Here is a 15,295-nt window from a genome sequence, read left to right on the forward strand (position 1 = left end):
AAACAGATCAATCGCAATAAATAATTACTTTAATCTTCCCAATATGGTCAAAAATTGATGGTTAAAGTTGGATTGGTCAAGTCAAAAGCAAAAACTTGTGACGTACAAAATATATAATAATATGCCAACTAAAACAATAATCTAATATTTAATGACAATATTGAAAATCTAATCAAGCAATCTAAAATAGAGATCCCTAATCAATTTGACAAGTTCAATAAATGTCCACCCAAATAATTACTTTGCCAAAAATAAATCTAACAAACATTTAGACTTAAAACATGCATGAATGAAGAAGAATAAACTAATAAAATTAAACTAAAAAAATGAATGAATAATTAAAATGTAATAAAATAAATTTAACGCACTACCGTATACAGGAGTACAGTGTATAGCCTTCATCGGTCAAAGAGTTAGGCACTGTACCCCAGTACAGAGGACTCACATGTGGATGCAGCTTGTTGACGGGCCTCGTCCTCCTGTGTTCTCTGAAGGATCCAGCTGAATCTTCTTGACCAGAGGCAGGGCAGTAGGCAATGGCGATATCCAGCTTCTCTGCTTTAGTGATTCCATACTCTGGAAAGAGGAGCGTGTATGGCAGCTATAACAGCAAGGATGAACGAGAATACATGCAACACTATTCGCCACGTTTAACGATTTCCTCTACTGTGGGAATAATGATGTCTGCAAGTGCTCTGGACAGACGGAAAAGCTCCAGCGTGTTGCTCCAACCCCAGAAGAAGAAGTGGTGTCGGGTGTCGTATTTCAACACAGTCATAAGATGTCTGGGCATCCTCCTGATGTCATAGCGGCCGTTGGTCATGCCGGAAGTTCCCGCTCCAGTTGGCGTACCAGGCGCTGCAGCCATGAGCAGATCGAGGCGTTAACTGTGTGGATAGCTTGATAGCATCGATCAATGGGAAAAATAAAGAAATATACTATATATTATATATATAAAAATATACATTTGCAGTTATATATAACTTTTTTTTCTTCTAAGAAGCCATAGAGGGCATACTGCAGATTTGGGGGTCTTCCAGCCTTCGTGCAAATCTGACAAGTAAGGCTTTTTTTAATGAGGGTGTGAACTCTATCACAAGATTGACGGATTGAAGATTACCCCCCTAGGCGTTCACCAGAGAGGGCTGCCTGTTGGAGACAAATTAAAGAGACAGTGACAAATTTAAGACTAGTTTAGTGAGAGCTAAGATATGATCATTTATAATAAGCAGTTTTAACTCGCTTCACCTTGCTGTAGTACTCCTCATTGAAGCTTGTTCTTCTGCATGTCGAATGTAACGAGCCTTTGATCTCTGCGCACTAGTTCAACAGTGTAGGAGAAGTCACTGATCGCTGTGCAGCAGGGTCCGTTTCATGTTAGCACTATTCACCATCTGAACCGAGGATTGTGGAGTCCACCTCTCCTTCCAAGTGCTAACAGACCCTGAATAACAGCCCACACGTCAAAATTTCAATTGTAAATTCCAATTTTAAAACCTGGATTATAATAAATTAATGATTTAAAAAAAAATAATTTGTTAAGAATGCTTTTACACCAAATAATAGATAATTTATTATATATAATAGTAAAAAAAAACAATAATAAAAGTGCGACAAGACAAAATTTTAAATTTAAAAGCAAGCAATAATAATACAATAAATAAACAAGCAAAAGTTTGAGCACCACCTGTAACAACCGGCCTGTGGTTTTATTTTCACTCCCATCTAAAAGAATTATGTAGTACAAACATACCCAGCAGCCAAAACCACTAACAACCCTTTTGCCAAAAGAGCCCCCAGCTGCAGTCATCTGCACGCGAACCCTTCATCGGATGCGGTAAATTTTGAGGGCATGGCGGGTGGTAAGTGCTGGTATAAACGCGAGAAGGCCCACCACAAACGTGGAAGCCCGGCCATAGTCGCCTGCAAAAAGCAACAGGAGAAACACATGTGAGTTTTCTTGTGAAAAAATTAGAACGGAGAACATTATCTAAGAACAGAGCTCCATGATGCATGTGCATCATCCTGGAAGAGCAAAAATGAAACGAATAGAAGCCGGAGTCTAAACACAAACCTCCACAAAACTCCCATAACGACACTCATTGAACAAACCTACATAATGTGCTGTATCAACCAACTTGGCCTGAAGGAGTTCTTCCACAAAAATCCTAAAAAAATGGTCTGCATTTTCATGCACCCACCCTGTGGAAAAGCAGTCCGGCAATATGTGGGTTTAGGTGCTTACCACTATGGAGTGTGCCGATTGGCACTTATTGAGTAGCCAAACCAGAAATCTCAAAGATGTTTTAAGATTTCCAGAATGGCCCTTTGAGAGATTACAGAATGAGTCCCCTTCAAACAAACCGCCATTCACAGGACAGGAGGCATTCGTCCATTCTTTTTTGGGGGGGTCGATTGTACGCAAGTAAGTCAAAATGGAGATATGACAAGTAATAGAAAATCTTTAAGGACAGTTTTTTTTTTTTGTTTTTTTTACAATTTGAGAGGTACAATGTGCCTTGCATGATGCTCCGGTTGATGCATGCAAAGAAAAATGTCCCCGTAGCATTTTTTAGGTTATATTTCACCATAGACGAAAAAAAAAAAAAAAAAAACAAAGGTAAATTAAATAATTTGGGAAAGAATAGTAGACTAGTATTTACATACTACATACATAAACAAAAGCATTGTAGTTAAACTGTCATAAATTAGGACATTTAAAATATTCACAATTTTATGCAAAATAACGTATAATTTGAAACAGTGGAAATGAGACAAAGAAACCCACCCACCCCCCTTTATGAGAATGAAAAAACCCAAAATCATTACATTTACTCCATAATCCTCAAACTTTACCCTTTTTAATGTCTTATGATTTTTAAACAATCATTTTGACTGTCATAATCTGCTTTTAACAGTGAACTAATTATAATTTGAATTCTGCATCCCCCCTAAATGACTTTTTTTTTATGCCCAAAGCATGTTTTTTTCTCCTTATAGGGTGTTAACTACTAACAGTCTTTCATAAAAACTAGAAAAAAAAAAAAAAAAAGTTACAACTTCTGCATGTCTTATTCCAACTATTTAGAAACAAGATATTGGAACTGACATTCCTTGAATATTGGATTGTCACAGATGGTTTTAAAATAATGACCACAGTAAAAAAAAAAGTTTTATAAAGGTGTTTTAAAGAAAAATCTCCAATAGAAAAGTTTTTAAAACTTTACAATTGTTCAAAATCTCCAGCGCTGGACAAAAATAAACTTACTAAGTACAAGAAAAAAATATAAGGCTCATGACCTATGATATTGTTATCTCAGTATGGTCTAAAGTATGACCATGTCCATATCATTGCAAAGTTTTCCAACACAATAACCGTGGTAAGGTAAAAGCGAAGATATGGAATGGTTTTCCTGTGGCGTCCTTCAGTTTGGATTAAGTTAATAAAAATGAGATGGATGTTCTAGCAATTTAAATTTGAGATGAATGGGGCAATATGATGAGATTAACCCAATATCAAGACCAACACACGCAAACAACCCATATCCAAAATCCCTCTCTTCTTATACCACAGTCAAGAGGGGACCTCACAGCAAAGGGACCTGGGCAGAGCTGTCTATGTTAAACAATTCAGGGTAAAAGAAACACTACATTAACCAGCCCTGCAAGATGCTGCTGACTCATGTTCTGATGAGAGAGAAATGGGTTCGGCCTTTGGTAGTCTGCTGAACTCTGACATTTAAATGAGTTTACACTCATCCTAGTTGCAGCAGGCAAAATATAGACTCGAATTTGAGGTCTGGGGGGAAGTGATAGAACTACACAGGAAAGAGTCCACAGCCTGACTAAAGAAGTTTTTTGTGCTGGCGTACTCTGAAAGTTTAAAGATTGCACATGAGGTAAAGTAAAGTAGTACCATGCCTCCCCGGAGTCCTTGCCTTTATACATGCTTTGGGTATGCCAAGGCCCACTGAAACAAGCAGGTGGAAACAGGTTTTCCTGCCCAAAGCTTGAGCTTTGAAAAAATCTGCATCATTTGCCCACTACCGTAAACAAACAGACACAATATCCTGTCAAAAGCATTCCAATTTATCAGATTCCTCAGGCAAGGGGCGCAAAACAACTGTTCCTTGTAAACACTTATTCTGGATTCATGAAAAGGTTTCTTGAGGCCCCAAAATTAAAAGGAAAGAGCAAGCATGCTTTGGTATGGAATTCTTAAAAAGGTTTTCAATTTTGTCATAACCACTTAATATCTCCCATATTATCTTCCATATTTTATCAACTATTTGTATAAGTTTAAGTAATAATATATCGTCAAGAAAACGCAAGTTAAACAAAAGTTTTTTTGCGCTATACAAGTCAATGCAATTCTGAGTTTATATCGTGTCGCAATTCTGATTTTTCTGCTCCAGACCTGTAAGAATATCTCACAATTCTGAACCCTTAAAACTCGCCATTTTATTGCGTCAAGTATAAGAGAAAAAGGGTCAGCAATGTGAGTTTTATCTCGCAACCTCTGGACTTCCGTTTCTTAGATTGGCAATGTTTATATATCATGCAATAACTGACTTCATAACTCACAACTGCAAGTTTCTATATCATGGCAACTCTAAAGGAAAATTTCAGAATTGGCAAGATAAAAGTCAACAAGAATAACCTTTTTAACTATTCAGTGGCAGAACACAGGCTTTCATAGCTTTCATACGTTATGCGGCGCAAATTATTTTTCATAATACTATTAGGGCCACTGGTATTTCTAATCAGTTTCTTAGTACAGATTTCTGTCCTGGTGCAAGCAATGAGAGTTTCTACCTTGTCCTCCAGGGTACATACAACGCAAAGGCTCCGTCCAAGCTCCTCAGCCTTAACTCCTAAACCCGCATGGCGTCAGATCACCACCCCCCCCCACTCATCAAACCAGGCAATAGGACGACGGGCCCTATCCTTTCAGAGCATCTGTCATAGAACAAAAGAGAGGTCAAAATGTGATGCAACAGCTTTTTTTTTGTTGAGTCCAAAATATCATACTGCACACCGTCAACTTCCCTCCCTCGCTGGATGCTTTGGGCTGCCCATTTGGGAGTGTAGGGGTTCAGCTGCAACACCTTCCTGTTGACCCTGAGAATGGCCATACCTGAAAGACAATACACTGGTGGGGGACAATAATCATCCCACCCCCGCTTAATTAATCATTCCTCAGCTCTGAACAACACAGACAGCAACACATCCGACAAGCACTCTGCACTCTCAAGACCACTAGCAGGTTGCTCTTTGGCCTCCATGTTTTCTTCTGGAAACATTTATCTTGAGTTGGACCTTCCCAGAGCTGCAGGAGTTAATTCCTGTGCCATAACCAGGAACTGGTTCCTCTACAAGGCAGATGACCAGCTTTGGGAGTATATAACGGTGGCATCTGCAAACAGTGTCACGTTTTTTAAGTTGTAAAAATACACGCAGAGAATGGGGAATTCTGGAGGAGTTGGTCGCTATAATTTATTGAAAAATGTTTCAAAACCTAGCTTTTATATAAGCATATTTTCAAAATATGTTCAAGTTTTGGGGTCTTATAAGACATTTTAAGAAGATACTTTTAGATTTGGAAAGGATCTTAAACTGTTTAAAATTACAGTAAAGACATTTGCAAAGACATTAAATTCAGCTTTGGCATGACAAGAATAAATTGCATTTTCCAATATATTTAAATAAAACGCTATTTACCTTGGAATAACTCTCACAATAAAGATACTGTAGCTTTTACTGGATTTCTTGATAAAATATAATAACCTATGGGGAGCAGCACAAGATACTTAAATATTAGTGGCATTGGCATGCTTTTAGGTTCACAATAACAGCGGAGAGTGGTCTCTACAATTTGTCTCCACAATTTATTCCATGAGATCCGGCGAATAACCGATAATTGACCAATACTTTAAATGCTGGTTTTTGTAAAAAAAAAATTTTTTTTTTTTTTTACAAAACAGATTTTAAATTGGTCCCATTAGCGGTTATTAGCCGGATTCAAAATAATTATAGACTCATTAATGTAGGCCAGATTTGGAATATCATGTTCCCAGTAGTTTAGAATATTTCTAATTTGCTACAACTTGGTCTAAAGGTGGTCCCGCTTATCTCACCTGACCTGAACCGGACTCCCTGGAAGTAAATTTGCTACTGCGATGCATTATTTTTAATCAACCCAAGCAAAAGCACCTTTTCCTTTTTATCCATGACCCGGAACACCGATAATAGTGTTGATTGTGGTGCCTCATATGAGCTCGTGTGTGAGTGGTCCTGGAGGAAGTGAGGGGATCGTGAGAGATGTAGAAAACAAAATGGCATGCAGTTCCGGGGGGGCGCACGATTGCAAGGGGAGCATTCAATCTCCAAGTTAACAGTCAATTGTTGGAGCCCTCCGAATTAAATGTGTCAACGATGAATTAGGGCTGTACAAGATTGTTGGGTCATGGAGGTATTATTCACTTTGAAGTTTGCCTGCTTCTAAAGAGTACAGGGGATAGGAGGGTGTCGCACCTGATATATCAGGTTCAGGCTGGGTGGGGGGTTCCCGTTGGAGAGACTGGGCCAAGACACCAAGTAGGCCCGATAGCAGGAGTAGAAGACGAAAAGGAATGATGTTTAGAAACTCATCACAGAGAGAGACACATCTAAGTACAGCAACATGAGTCAAGGTCACACTAACCGTCAGTTTGGCTACATGCAGCTTTGTACATAGATACACATACAATCATTTTTATCTCACTAATAACGTATCCATGTTGCTATAAGACGAGAAGTATGAGTAACCAATTAATTTTGGCTATGTGCGTCATGTTAACAAAACCAAATCCATTATGATTAGAGCTTGCCCCTGATTCCCCAAGGAAGGTCCGTCAAACTGTACAAACTGCGTTTTTCTTTTGTGATTTTGCCTAAAACTCTTCAGGAACCATTAAAACTCAAAATTTAAAACCTAAATTTCACTGCTACATCTAGGAGATGCAAAATCATCGGTATTTTCAGATAGTTTAACTCAGGCAATATGTAAGAGATTTGATTTAAATTTTTTTGGGGTAGCGGTCAAATATTGGACATTTTATTAGTGTACAATGGCTCATTTCCACTATTTTATATGGGGTTGATCTTTTTGACATAAATAAACAGGGAAACGAATCGGAGAGGCAATTTGAACAAATAAAGTTAATCTTAAAAAAAAACCAATGAATCTCAAATAAATATCCATGTCATATTGTAAAGGGTATGGGCAATGTAATGTAACCTTCTATTATAAAAATCAAATTAAAGGTCAAAAACAGTACAGCATTTTAATATTGCAATTTATCATAGTATTGACCAGAAAATAAACAGTTACTTATCACCTTTTTTTGAGGCAAGAACTGAAATATCGGTGCATATCTAGTTACAGTGAAATACATTGAGTTTAGCTTATTTAGCAACCGTTAACAGTGGTGTTAAATCTGAGATTAAAAAAAATTCTATATTTCAAGTAAAGCTCAAAACTGCTTTAACTTGGGTAAAACTGTTTTAATATTTTTTTAAATGGACTTAACAAATAAATTTATTGTACCAATTATTATTATTATTATTATATCATATTATTTTATTTATAAAAAAAATTAAAACTCGAGAGGTCCGTAAGTGCATGACGGTGCCGACATAATATAGTATATATAATTTTTTTCATTTACTTTTAAAAAGTAAACCACATAATTAAATCTATTCCATTTATTCCATTTTGGCATAAACTGGGAGAAGCTGAAGAGATGTGTAGAAAGTATGCACGGGGATTTGTGCACATTCCGTGAGGGCATACTAATATCTATAGTGAAGCTAGTCAAAAATACTACATCTGTCTGTAAAAATTATTATACTTTCAGCAAGACCTTGTGGCCGAAAGATGGTGAAAAGAGAAGTGAGAATTTTCAGTCTGACAGAAGGCATCCAACATGTGTTAGAAATTATTGAGATGAGATGATGGTGGTGTGTACAGTTAGCTTTCCATAAACGTCCATCATCCAGGTTGGAAACGGAGGGTTTTGGTACTACTGAACTTTTGAACAGTTTTACTTACATCTCCAGAACTGTTCTTCATTTGTTCTAGTTTGGATTTCTTCTCCTCAAATCTCACAAGCATTATGTAGGACCGAGTTCTGCCATACCAGCTGACACGAGCAATATCCAGACACTTCCTGGGTAAAACACCAAATAAAGTGTTCCAGGTTTTTATAATGATGTTACAACATCACAACTGCACATTGTCACAGATAGAGATCAAATAGGTAAACGCTTAAGCCAACTGTCGCACATGGTTAATTTTCACACACAAAACCCCAGACAGATGCATGACACGCCGAGGAGTCTCAAGGCAGCAGCATTCCAGACAAAACAACTATCGTGTCTTAAAAAGAAGACGCTCAGATGTCCGCTTTGACCGTTTGACCCCGTGGCGCAAATTGCTGGCCTTTTGAATGTAAATCATGTCGGCTGGAGGCAAGCCTGTTATGAAAACTGAAATATTATGTTTTGTTCTTTGGCATCTCCAGAACAAGTAGCACTTGTCATAAAATAACTTAACCGCATAGATCACATTGTACTTCAAAAAACAGACCCACCTGGAGCCTGTTTTGGTGGTTTGTCTTCAGCTTTAATTTTTTCCAGACTTATAACGCCACCATATTTTCTCAAACAACTCAAAGAACCTGAGAGAAATTGAATCAACACATAACCAGCAAGAAAAATACTTCAATCATAGATCGAACAAACTTTGACCCTCCCCAATGTGACAACCACTTTAAAAATGCAAGTGAGTGAGTCCTCTAAATTATCATTCAGTTCACTTGTGTTAATTCATGTTGGTTTCATTCATGTTGTCTTATGTATGTTTTAGTGAATTTTTTAATTATTTATTTACATTACAAAAGATAAGGCATTCAGATTAAAAGTGATAACCATATGTAGCTGCAGTGTGAAAGCAGTCCTGTTAGAATTTGTCACTTACAGGGCGTTCCTGACCTCCATCGTCACTTCATCTCACTGTTTGGCGGAAAAGAGTAGCCATGGGGGATGGGTGGCGAAGGGGTTACAGGCAATGACACAGGAGGGACAACGGAGCTCCATCACTTCAGGACAAGAGAATGACATGTTCAAAGAAAGCAATAACACACATAGTAAGCTTTTAATTCCTACCTCATTGGTTTTTAATAAAGTCCAAATCCATAATAACAGCTCTGAGACAGAAATATATCCTTAGGACACAAATGGTACACCCACAGCTGGTCCCTGAGGTAGTCGGGACAATAGGGATGTCCTCTGCTTCCATGGGGATTGACCAGGGAATGTGGAGCTGAGGAGCCAGCTCTCGCATCACCATGTTCCTGAAGGAAAGACATCAAATATGAGCTGAAATATTTAGAAATTACCATATACGACAGGAATGAATAAATCTGTGCTGGATAATGACACCACTGCCTTCTATAGAGCTGCTTTGTTGTTGAACTGAGTTCACTTGATAACTAATGAACTTTGCAATATTCACCCTATTAAAGAACTGGACTGAATCAAAACTGGACTAAACTGAACTGGATAATGACACTATTGACTTTTTAGAGCAGCTTTAGAACAGAAATTGTATTAGTTTCATAATTAAAGAACTTTGTAACATTAATACTATTATTTTTTTGTTTACTACTGCTAAGCTGATTTAAAATGACCTGAATTGCATAAAGCGCTACATAAATAAGAATAAAAAAAACTTGCTGTTTTGCTGGTCTTCACTGGCTCAAGCTGGTCTTAGCTCCCAGCCTGCCAAGTATTTAGAAGGTTTAGCTTGGTCAGCTGAAAAGTGCCCAAAACCACCTCTAAAACCAATTCAACCAATCAGCTTTAACAGCATACGCAGCCGACCAGGGAACAAAACAGTGTAAGACTGGTAACAGATTAGATTTTTTCAATAAAGCTGCATTTTTAATTCAAAGCTTAGACCAAAGAGAAATACAATTAAACAAAAAACACAAGTCAAAATGAAGTGTTAGTTTAATGTATAGTGTGTGAATTTTAGAGAAATGGCAAAATATTTTTTGACATTATAATACACAATAAAAAAATATAAAAATGTGGCAATTTACATTCTGAAATACCAGGTAAATTAATCACAAATAATTACAAAGAAAAGCAGCAAGTAACAAATTTCAATTAAAATATGACATTTCGAAGTATAAAGACTCAAAAAATCTTAATTTTATTTACAAAATTGGGGGGAAAAAAATTACAGTTTATGCCATTATGTAGTTGTAAAATGTAAAAAATTGTTTGAAAGTATTCAAGTTACCACAGACAAAAAGACAGTCACACGGTCCTCACCTACCACCAGGACTTTGGCACATCATCATAGTATTTCATGGAGTTCTTTACAAAAGCTGAAGCCATTAACGTCACAAACGAAAGAGTGACCATTATGCTCGGAGGAGGTCAAAGAAACACAGACAGTTTGCCTGGTTTGGAAAGACATTATGAGACAAAAAAAAAAAAAAACATTCATTATCATGCATAACATGCAGCTACTGACAAAAAACTTTGTTTTTTTTTTTTTTGTTTTTTTTCCATGAGAGACTCACCTTAAATGCAAGACACACTTTTCTGGCCGCAAGCTTCTCCATTGCGGTGAGCATCACAGGATAACGGATTTCCTTCCCCTCACTGTCTCTCTCCACTTTCCCATCCAGAGCAGGAGACTTACGGGCTTCGGCGTGAGCGTAATCAGGTCCGGACTGTTGTAAACCTAAAACATCCATCAGGAATAAATAAAGTATAAATAAACTACCCAGCCACACATACAGTAGTGTCTTGACATGAAATACAGGTTTTACCTTAACATCGGTGCCATCTGTGGGCATGAAGAAGGCTCCTCGTAGATGTAAGATCCAGTCTTACTGAACAGTCCCTTTGGCAGGAGAATACAACACTGCTCCGACTGCCGATCTACAGAAAGGACGATTTGAGCTCCACACCACAACAAAACTAAAGTTATTAGAAGTTATCAGTACCGTACCTTTCTGAAGAGACGCTGGCTGCCGCCGCCGGCACCCCCAGAGGTTGAGTAATAGATGTAGACATTGTGGTCCTCAGCAGAGACGGGCTTCTCCACAAAGGGTTTGTGAAACACTTCCCCGTTCCACTTCCTTACAAGCAATGGTCCGTCAGACTCTCCACCAGGTTACATTCTGATGTCACAAAAGTCAAAATGTCACAATCTTGGTCGCAATACAGAGAGAGTATTTATGTATCCACTATGAGGAACTTAAGAGGCACAGTTCAACCCAAAGAATAAAACAGCATACATGTTTGAAACGACATAAGGCAAAGTATGTTAGGGCTACATGATGTTGCGAAAATGCACAATTTAAATTTCTAGGTTCATTCTGCTTGTTTGCAGGGCTACACAATGAAATAATAATCAGTGTATAAAATAAAATAATAATGATGTTTGTTGTTGTAGTGATTTAAGAAAGAAATATTGCTACTACAAAAAAAAAGTATTCAATAACAATAGTAATAATAATAATAATAGTTGTTATTTTATAGTATAGCAGCTGTAAACATTACAACATCAATATCTGTCTTAATTTTTTTATTTTTTAAATGTTAAAAACTTAAAGTTGTATTTTCAATGAAAACGGCAAGGGAGCCATTAAAGCTTTTCTTTTATTGAACATTTTTGTTGCCAGGATATAAGCGCTCCTCATTACAAGTTTGGGAATATGGTTAGTTATTATCATTAACTAAAACTAAAAAAAAATAATAATAAAATTAAATAAAACATAAAAACTTATTTTATTAAGGCAAGTTGCCAAGGCAACCAATGCAACATTTCTCATTTTCTTTTTGATTAAGATGAAGTGCTAAAATAATTAAAACCAAATAACCTAAAACTAAATACTAAAATTTAATAAATATACAGAAATTAAAAAATAAATAAATAAATAAGATGACAAAAACAACAAAATAACTAAAACTTTTACAATTTAAACATTTTAAAATATTAACAAAACAATAACAGCATATCAGTGCTACTGAAATACACAGAGCCACTCTGAGACACTGAAAACAAACGGGATCATGTGCTGCATGCTTGCACATAAACAGTGCCACACTTCACTTCTGAAGCATGCAGCACAAAATATTCTAAATTATGACCACCAGTAATAATCTTTACCCTCTGGTCTGTCGGGGTCCCGGTTCAACACTGCATAGCGTGGAAGGTCAATGGCCCTCTTCCCTGTAGAATCCTGTACACTGTCCCTCCTAAAGCCCATGAGCACATACTGTATGTCCCAGTCAACTCTCATACACAATGTTTACTTGTCAAAAATATTTCAGCAGAAATAATTTACACACACCTGTCTTGAATGAAATACTGCATATTGAGGGTCGTTGACCAAAGGAGGGGGTTTCTTAGTTTGGCATAACTTACAGCTTTGTCAAGGGCAAATCCTTCAAGATGAGAAAACAAAATATTGTATTCATTTGCATCAGTTTACATTCAATTTTGGGGTTGTCAGATTTGAAATGTTTTTTCTATTATTATTTTAAAAACTCTCTCATGCTTACTGAGCTGCATTTGTTTGATCAAAAATACAGCAAAAAAAACTGTAAAATTGCGAAAATTACCACAATTCAAAATAATTGTTTTCTTTTTTTATTAGATTTTTAATTGTAATTCATTTCTGTTTTGAAGGTAGCATTAATAATACTGAGACAATATGGCACATCACGATTTCAAGCTGATTGGGTGTGAGCTGTGTGAAGTCAGATACCTTTGGAATGGAAGGAAATGAGGCAGTCACACAACGGCCACTTCTCCACCGGTTCATTGAGTATAACCTCCTCAGGAAAAATGACCACAGTGATGTACTCAAACTTACAGAGCCTCTCCAGAATCTCAGTCATTGGTTTGGATTTGGATTTCTTCATCATGGAGCAGATCCCCACCACAATCTGACGCTCTGACTGATAGAAGAAGATATCGCATGAGCATCAGTTACAAATAAAAAAAAATCTCACTCGAGTTGTGCATGAATTTTTCTGTACCTGATCCTCATCCTCCTCCTCCTCCTCCCCGTAATGTCCTGAGATCTTCCTCATGTCTGTGTCATCCAGCTCTCTGCTTTCACCACCCTCACTTCCAATCAGGAACCGGGGAAGTTCGCTGGTGCACATCCCCTGTCTGCTTGCCTTCGACATTTCAGTCGAGTCTCTGTCAAACAGCCAAATTCCCAGCACACCATCTCGTGCTGAAGCTCAGTGGTGGAAACATTAGGCAGATGAGGTGCGTAATCCAGTCAGATGAGGGTCCAGAAGTGACTTAATGCCAAGGTTGTCTTAGTTAATGACGGTGTGTTTAATCCTTATAGATTTGGTGTCATCCTTCCAAAACCAGGAACATGTTGTGAGTTAATCCTGAGCCATTTCTCTCACAAACCCAGACCTGTTCTTACCTGCAATAAAGAGCCAATAGACAATAAATGAGAAATTAATACTTTGTAAGTATGCATTAAATAGCTCAAAAGTGACAGTACAGACATTTATAAGATTTCAAATGCAGTCCTTTCAAACTTTTGATTGATCAAAGAGTATTATTTATATATAAATATAAATTTTGTACCACATTCATTCATTTTCCAGATGTTTTAAACAATGCAAAAAACTAATAAACATTCTACACATTTAAACACGGCAGTCTTGCCGGTACACTTGGCTTACCATTTTCCAGAGTGACGCCATGTCTTCCAATATGCTGACTGTCAGGGGAAAAGCCATTGCAGTGTTGGATATATATGCTTTCCATATCACATTTCAATACCCATGCTGGTACAAGGTCATGCTAGCTATGCCTCTAAACAAACACTGCACTGCTGCTTATTCCAAACTATCCCGGGGCCACTTTTTACACAATCTATAAACTCCCATCAAGCCACCCAGATACAGAATCAACGTGTTCATCCGATATGTTTTCACGTTGTCTGTAAGAATACTACAACTACAACTGTTTTTGAATGTAATTAAGGGCCCAATAATAGCCACTGGCCTCTGGCAGAGGTCAATCTGGGGGAGGGGTGAGACTTGGATCCAATGCTGCGGTCTACGGCTTCCAAAGATAACTCAATACGCTGTGGATGTGTTGACAGGGAACATTAAGTTGTAGAAGGAAGCCGTCCCTACAGCGACCCAGTGTCAGGAAAAACACAGTAGCGGATAAAGCAAACTCATAATAAACGCTCCTATCACTTAGCAAAGACATGTATCAAAGCAACCAGAGTCCAATATCCTTGCAAGATAATAAGAAGATATAAGTATTTCGAGGGCTTGTAAAAACATCTTAACTCACACTGATCAGAAACTCATTGCCGCCTTCTGCAAGGCTTCTCCTGTGTTGCATAATCTTGATTTTTGTGTTAAGCAAACATGTCAAAGTAAGTATGTCCAAGTATGTAACATTCAGCATGCCACTATGTAAATGTCTATATTTTGTTATTCCTTTTTCAAGCGTAAGTGGACAGATTTAATTATGTTTTATGGCTATAACGCAGCCTTATGAAACAGGTGAAGTCAGTTCTTGAACCACTGCAAAAAAAAAAAAGAAAACATTTGGGTCTTTTTAAACATGCCCTTCTCTGCTATTGGTCAAAAAAAAGGATATCTCCTCCCTAAACTCATGCCATTGGTTTGAGCCGAAACTGTTTAGGCTGTAATTTGGAGTGGCGATTTACTTGACTCTCATTTCCAACCTGAAGCTTTCCTTTATTCATGTGTGACCATAAAAGTAAGAGATTGAGATTTTTTTTCTGTGGAAAAGCAGTTGTTGTCCCTACAATGCAAAGTCAATGGGGTCCCAGTTGTTGTGTAAAACCCAATGCTTTTCACACTTTCTTGTGCAAAAACAGCTTTTCCACGAAGTGCAACTCATGACGACTTGAATGGTGAACACTTCTTTGGGTGAACTTGTTTCGGTTTCGTATAATCAAGAGCAATGTGGATCCAATTTCCCCCATCTGACCTCATAGGAAACAAATCTGGAGTCCCAGTACATATCAGCAAGCACACCACCATGATCCTGTGATGATGAACCTAGCTGTCCAGCAGCTACCAACGGAGAGAGCAACCTCCAGTTGAGATCATATCCTGTTGAGTAGCTGTTATTATGAATTGAGAGGACTGCCACGATTGAACAGGGTTATTTCTGGTCATAAACATATTATCATTAAGATCAAAGAGGATA

General features: G+C 37.5%; 1 pseudogene; it reads right to left on the minus strand.

Moving 5' to 3' along the window:
• Window positions 1-1,825: 1,825 nt before the first annotated feature.
• On the minus strand, window positions 1,826-13,539 carry LOC122134581 (annotated as a pseudogene).
• Window positions 13,540-15,295: the final 1,756 nt, after the last annotated feature.

Source organism: Cyprinus carpio, chromosome B25, assembly GCF_018340385.1.
Source record: "Cyprinus carpio isolate SPL01 chromosome B25, ASM1834038v1, whole genome shotgun sequence".
In the NCBI taxonomy this organism is placed as follows: domain Eukaryota; kingdom Metazoa; phylum Chordata; class Actinopteri; order Cypriniformes; family Cyprinidae; genus Cyprinus; species Cyprinus carpio.